The sequence below is a fragment of the Micropterus dolomieu genome, linkage group LG10 (assembly GCF_021292245.1).
Source record: "Micropterus dolomieu isolate WLL.071019.BEF.003 ecotype Adirondacks linkage group LG10, ASM2129224v1, whole genome shotgun sequence".
Classification (NCBI taxonomy): Eukaryota; Metazoa; Chordata; class Actinopteri; order Centrarchiformes; family Centrarchidae; genus Micropterus; species Micropterus dolomieu.
In genome coordinates this window covers 18,820,694-18,828,627 of record NC_060159.1, presented here as the reverse complement: position 1 = coordinate 18,828,627, position 7,934 = coordinate 18,820,694, and positions in this window count along the sequence as shown.

Sequence of the window (7,934 nt, the reverse complement as noted above, 5' to 3'; positions counted from 1 at the left end):
TGGAAAATCAATTAAGAATTTAGCTATAATCGGTATGGGAAAAGTCTGAGCAAGTTTAAGAGTGTTTATATTAGCTTGTTCGTGCTAATATTGGCCTAATATGAAATAGGCTAAATGGTGAGATGAGAAGATTGATACCTATTAATGTGACAACAACAATAACACAAGCACATTTGTTAATGGTGATACATCCCGCATTAATTCATGCATTCAAGTATGCATTAGTTAAGCACTACTTAAGAATATGATTTATACCTTCATTATAAAGTGTAACCAAATAAGCTTATTCACTTTCTTTCTGAGAGAAGATTGATACCACTCATATCTGCACAATGAAAATGAAGCTACAGTTGGCTAGCTTAGCTTAGCATGATGGCTGGAAACAGACTATCGCTCTGTTTGGAGATATCAAAGTCCGTCTACCAGCCACTCTAAAGTTTGGTAATTAACGCGTTATATCTTGTTTGTTGAAGCTATACAAAAATCTTTGTGTAAAAATGACATGTTGTGGGGGGGGTTTGGGGGGTGGGCTTCATGCTAAGCTAATCGGCTGCTGGAGGCACCTTCATATTTATTGTGAAGTTATGAGAGTGGTACTGATCTTAAATCTAAATCTCAGCAAGAATGTGGATGAGGGTAATTCACAAAATGTTGAGCTGTTTCTTTAACTTTCAATTATTGTTATTGATATTAAAAAATACAGTATCGGTCAAGCTTTTTAGCATCATAGAAATCATACAATCAATCATTTAAACACAAACATCATTCAGTACCCAGAAAATGCCATGATGCACACAGCTTTCCTCAAAATGATGATTGCTTTTATTTATCCTTTTCCTTTAAAACTTGTTTTTACTGTAAGAGTCTGGGAGAATAATGGCAGGTGGAAGGAGGGTTACACACCTACAAGCTGCTGAGTACATCCACTGGTGCTACAGGCTGCCGAGCAGCTCCACCGGTTCCACCAGCTTGGTCAGAGTTCAGTCTAAGAGGAAACGCAGTGATGTATGTTCATCTGGAAATGCACCCCAAGGTTGTTGGAACATACTGTGCTGTAAAATCAATCAGGTAAAAAAATCTTTCTCTGTGGGCTCATCTGACAACTCTAACAGACCCTTTAAACTTCCTCTAGCTCTGGGAGAAATTTACTGACATCTTCGGCCTAACCCCACTGTGAACTGACAGGCATAATAACTGTTGTGTAATTAATCACTAGCTCAGGTTGCAGACGAATCTATTTGCTGACGAGAAAATAACAGAAAGAAATTGTGTAGAGAGAGATGTTTTAATTTTATGCCTGGCATAGAAAGGCTCTGGATGTTGCTTTGTTGTGTCAGGCTGACATTAATTGAGTTTTCCCTCCTCTCCTAGGCCACAAAACACACACACACACACACACACACTGCAGTTGGTGACTCAGGGTCTCGCTTGGTTGGTCTGCAGAGCTCTGAGGATTTGTAACCTTAAATCCAGACTTGCATAGTGACAGTGTAACATCTCAGTAACTCAGCAAGACATTTGAAGTGTGGTGTGGTCTGAGAGGGGAGGGAAAAGAGGGAGGTGGAGGGAGAACGTGTGATAATTCAGCCATGCAATTTGGACTTAACAGAGTGATGTGTTCGCCAGTGCTGCATGCTATGAGCAGGAAGAAGATAAAACAGGAAAAGCTGAAGTCTGAATCATCTTCAAAATGCAACTGAAGATCAAACAACAAAAATGAAAGGGAAATAAAAATCAAACTCATGAATGAAAATCCTACAGAAGTCAGCTTTAAATCTTGTCAAAATTATATTTGCTTTGGATGCAAAAGGGCCAGTGCAGTGTGTAATGGGTGTATTCCAAATCTATGATGGTGCTTTTGAACAGCAAAATAACAAAAGGCTCTTGACACACACTGATGATACTGGCAGATGCTAAGAAAGACAAAAATTGCCTGAGGGGAGTCAAATCTTGGGGAACTTCAACGAAAGGAAAAAAGCACACACACACACACGCACACGCACACACACACAAATAGATTCCCAAAATATCCTCCCCAATCTGTCTGTGAAGTTGAAAGTGACAACGGCAATACCTTTGTTCTTGGAGTGCAGCTGCAAAAATAGCTTTCAATAATGTATTAGGAGAATAAAGACTGTGAGCTGATTTCTGGGGAGACGGCGCTCCAGCTCTATGTATGTGCCAAGACCAGGAGCTTTCTCTGCTGTGCACTGACACAGAAAAGATCAGGCTGGTGAACACAAACTGATCCTCTTGTAACTTCTAAGATTGCTCTATTTATCCAGTGTGGAATAAAATCTCGGCCTTGGAATAAACAGCTTATCCCTCCACATATATTTACGTCTGATCTCATATCTTCACTGGGGACTGGACAATCACTGAGACAGGATAATTACTCAGGATTCATTCCTGAAATGTTGGTGATGCAGAGTTGCATGGACAACCCACTATACCCCTCCCTCCTTCAGAAAAGACAAGCAGTGCAGAACAGCAATGTAATGACTCTGAAATGCAAAGTGTCCTGACCAACAGAGCATTCACCTGACGCTATGGAGGTTTAATTTCTTGCGTGCCTGCGTGGGATAAGTGGCAATGCAAATGTTGTGACTTTCCTTCAAGGTCTGTGGAGGCCAGCCAACTGCAGCACAAGTGGGGAAAAAACTAAACCCTGAACTATCTAAAATTTAAAGAAAGAAGCACAACAGAATTCCAGGCAGGCATCAATTATTAAGACAAGCAAGACAGCAGTGACACAATCTACAGATGATACCTTTGGAGGCTGTGTTTTTTTTGGTTTGGCTGACAGTATTTTGGGTGGTTTGACTCAGAATGAAATATTGCATCTAGAAGTGAATATTTCAACAAAGGCAAGTGACATTCCTATTTGAGTTTAAGATTTGTGAAAACTCTGGGCTGTGTTAAACCCCATGTTAAAGCTGCTCTTTTTATTTATATTAAGAAAGGGTCCAAAGACTAAAGTGTAAAGTGAAAGTGCTCGTTCATTGTGCTGAACCCACATAAAATCACCTGACCTGATTTCTTTTAAGCAGCTTTCTGGTTGTTCATTGATTTGCAACTTCACTGTTTTGGTTCCCTCTCACGCTCTCATCCACACATTTTTAGCACATGCAGTGAACCCAACACTACCTGCTCATGATTAAATAGCAGAAAGACAAAGTTAGCAACTAGCTGGTGGACATGGTGGAACATTTAGCTGCAAAAGAACCAGATATTTTTGTCAGGAGCACCATCAGGTACAGGAAAGGGTAAAAAACAGCAAAAAAAAAAAAATATTTTTTTAATATATAGACACATGTACATATATATATAACCATATCAACGCATGTGCACACCCGTAAACACCCACACATCCATACAAATATTAATGTCTAAATTGAACTACCTCTGCATGCCTATATATCCACACAAGTCTTCATACATCTGCACATACATTGCACTTATATCTTAACCCTAACATATGGATGTACATACACATTCAAATATCCATGTTGCAACAAAATTGTGTTTTTAAAGCTCCAATCTCTAGGCTTGGTTTAAGTAATAGCCTGCATCCAGAATAGTATTGTTTACATTTATTTAGTTAGGACAGGGTAATGTGTCTGAGGATTAATCTGATGCCAAGTTACATGAGAGGGTGTGTATATGGAATTTGACATTTGTTCTAAATTTAAAAATGTTTCATAAAGTTTGTAGCCATGATTTATTAACTGTCTTCCAATTAACTGCTATAAATCCAACTGACACATCTTTTTCTTAAATTCTAGCCAATTGTTGTCATTCATATGATTCAAAATGCATAATATTGGAACTAATGGGATATTTTCTTTAATGATCTTAGATAGTATGGAAGCAATTGAACAATCTGGTATTTTACAATTTAGATTAGTTTTATTAAAATTTTATTTAATAACTTTCTGTTTCTTATTATGTTCTTAAATTCTTTCATCTGTAACTGTGAACCATGCTGTAATCCATGTTTTGAAAAGTGCCCAATAAAATAAAGATGTTCTTTTGGATTTGAGTTATTATAGCCCTTTCCTGCAGGTGGCACTCCAACCTCCTGCAACATACTGCATGTATTTGATATAATATCTTTATTTCTTCATCTTTTTAGGTTTTATCTTATATTATAGAGTCTGAATGTATATATAGTGCCTCAGAAAGACCAAATGATGTAAACTTTAAATTTTATGGCATCTTCATGGCCTGCTTGTGAATGTTATGACTATACAGAGGAGGATAATGACAAGTTTTCAGTAAACATATGACATGATTTTCAACTAAAGCAAACTTAATGCATTTTTATACAACTTCAGAGGTGATATCATCCATCAACACTCCCACGCACACTTATCAAACCTGCAGTCTGCAAATGAGGTATGTTTCACACTCAGTGCAATCCTCTGAAACTCTACAGGTATAATACCAGGTAGGTTGAATGATTCTTTGAAATGGTTTTCCTGAAACCAAACTACGTACACCACACTGACTCATGTAAGCGTATATGTGCCCACTGACTCATGTTGTACTTATCTTCAATTTTGGGCAAATACATTGAGCAACGAACAAACAAGCTCGGCCTGACCCCAAAGAAGCCTTGTTTGTCAGTGTGCTGGGTCTCCATAGTTGGGGGTTGTGTGGTTGGAAAATACAACAAAGCCTGGTGCATTTTGAATGAATGTGGGAGCTGGAGAGCGTGGCCTGTCTGACTGTATGTCTCTCTGTATTTCTGCCTTTACTCATCCTTCTCTCAGTCAGCACTTCCTCTCACCCCCTGGATGTCTGGATGGCTGTTAGTGGAGATAATATGGACGAACTAGTAACTTTGACATCAGTTAAAATTTGTCATTTGGATATTTATTGCCTAAAGGGTGACTAAAACGCATTAGTGAAAAAGCTTTTAACCCTTTGTAAGCAAACTGTGGAAATAATGGATTAAAGCTCATCAGGTATATGTCATCCAGATCCCCAGGTATTTGGACCCATATTTTTAGTCATGCTAGCAGCGAGGGATGGCAATGTTGGTCTGTCAGTCCACCAGTTTTGTTCAGACTGAAATATTTCAACAACTCTTAGATGGATTGGCATGTCATTTTGTACTGATATGTATGGTCCCCAGAGGATGAATCCTAATGACTCCCCTGACGTTTCCTTTAGAACGACCATGAGGTTCACATTTTTGGTTTTGAGAGAAATGTCTCAACAGCTATTGGTTAGACTCTAAACGAAATTTAATTCAGACATCCAGGTTCCCCTCAGGATGAATTATTATGGCGTCATTACTTTTCATAGCGTCAACATCATGTCAAAATGTCTATTTGTTGACAACTTGGGCTTATTACCAAACCTGCAAAACAAATGACATTCCCATCAGCCTCAGCTGTACTTAGTGTTTAGTGCTAATTAGTAAGTGTAGCATGCTAACACATTGATGGTAACACTGATTATATCCATGTCCTTATCTTAAAGGATAAGTATGGTGATATTCTATATTTTTCTTATTGTTAACAATTCATATAAAAAGACCAAAACCAACAATGTGCTAGTCCATCTCTCAATACTTTCTGACCCCACTTTCTTGTCTGTGGCACTCAGACCCAAGCCCATATATTTGTATTGAACAAGTAAATCTTTAAAAATGCCCAGTCATTTTCTAAAACAGCTGGTCACTGTAGGTTTCAGCAATTGTTACTCAAACAGGAGTAAATAGTGACTTTGTGGGGAACTATTTTCAGTTGTGGTTTAATACACATTTTGTGCTCTAGTGAGTATGACAGCAAGATAGTGTAGGTGGGAGCTACTCAAATAAACTGCAACACGCATGTTCGTTCTAGTGAATGTTACCCAGTGCAACAATTTGATTTATTCAGCCCGTCCACAATAGAAACACTGTCATATAGGTCGATAATGCTGCAGCTTATTAGGACACATATTTACGTTTACTGTAAGGCCACGACCTCTAGTGGCTGTATGATGGTAGCAAAGGAAGAAGTCTGGTGACGAAGAATAAAGAGCAACAATGTCCATGCAAAGAGGTGTAGCTGGGGTGGATGGATGGGTCAAGCAAACTCAGGACTTTCAAGCAGAAGTTCCAGTCCTGTGTGAAAGAAAAAGTTGCCTTTAGTTTTAAGTTGAAAAATGTTTCGTAGGTCACTTATATTCTTAAGCTAAGTATGTAATGTACTTACCTTAACCTAAAACATGATCTTTTCCTAACCAAGTAGTTTTTTTGCCTAAACCCTAACCAAACAACGACGATTTCACAACGTTAACCAATTGGGTAACGTCATGTGACTTCCATAACGTACTTAAGCTCTGGTTGCTGGACTGGTATTTCCCAGTGGTCACATATGTTGTTTTGGGGCAAGTGACAATCAACCTATTTTGTCATTTAGGTATTTGGGTTTGGGTTTCAGGAAATACTTGTTTGAGGGATCAGTTCATTGTTGGTTTAGGTCTTTTCATGGGATTTCTTGACACTAAAAAAAAGCATAGACTATGACCAGGCTTAGCCTCTAATGAATCTTCATGATATAGAAGCCAAACACTGAGCTAATCAATTTAAGCTTTGTAACCTCTGTTGAATCTGTCTGCTAGTAAATTTTCATCGCCTGACCTCACTCAAAACTGTGTGCTTCTCCTTTTGTATTCAAAAAGCTGTGATTGTGTATTACAGGCTGACATTTCACCGCTGGCCTTTTTTCTATGCTGGCCTTTAAATTTGCTGTTTGTATGTCTTTGTCCTGTGTTAAACTGTGTGTTAGGTCAGATTAACAAATGGTAAGGCCGGTGGCAGGCTGAATAACAGCATTAACCAGAGAACAATAGGAGCATGGGACTAAGCCCTTTCACAACCTGTCTGACAGCTTGTAGCGTTGATGTCATTCTCTGACTCAGGCCGTTACCACCGCCGCTGTCACCCTGGACTCTTGGATGCATGACATCACCAAATGACACATATCACTCCCCACTACTGCTTTCATTTCTCCCCTTTTGTCTCTGTCTCTCTCTCTCCAGTCATTTGCATACTCATCAGCTTTCCTGCATTGTAGGCTTCCACTTTGTCAGTCTGTGAACAAGGAGGCGAAGAGCATGAAAGGATATCATTAGTTTCCCAAGGAGACTCAGATAAAGGGAGAGAGAATCTGAGGACAAAGATTGCTGGGTCATATGATGTGCTCTCAGGAGGACTTACTGATGTTGGCTGCAGATAGCAAAATAACAAAATTATGGTGAATATCACTGTTCATTGTTTCAGTAAGAAGAACAGTAAATGATTTACAGCATGTAATCTAAAATACACATCAATGTCTTGGATTCATGTGATTTGATCAACATATTGTTGCTGTTGGAACCCATGTATCTACAAGTTTGGTGATTTAACATTATTTGGAATGAAGTTCCTTTATGGGTTGAGTTCTTCTAAACTAAAACCCCACTGGATTATCTGAAAAATGTAAAAGTTAATGATTGTCGATGGAAAACCCTAGCTTGTCACCTGACCAAAGCATGAAACTTTGTTCATGTGAGCACAGATGGTTGCATATGCCTCTGTTAAAAAATGCCTGTGGAAATTGATGTGGATGGTCACATCTAACAGCAAACTCCTTTCTAAAACCATGAGATGCTGTTGAAAGCTCTGGAAAAAGCAAGTGAGTGGACCCTCTAAATAATAATAGTGGTTGAACCATTTTATGAGAAAGCTACACAAATTAAAGCTACAATAGTTACATTTATGCAAATGTATACACTTGTTCTTTTCATTTTAATGAGTCTAAAAACCCAGAATTCCTGAAACATGTTCAGTCCTCAGTCAGAAGATTACTCACAAAACATTTCTTAATATACTAAAACAAACCAAAGGACCAGAGATGCAAACGGTCTGATGTTGGTGAGTTGAGTGCTTGCTTACT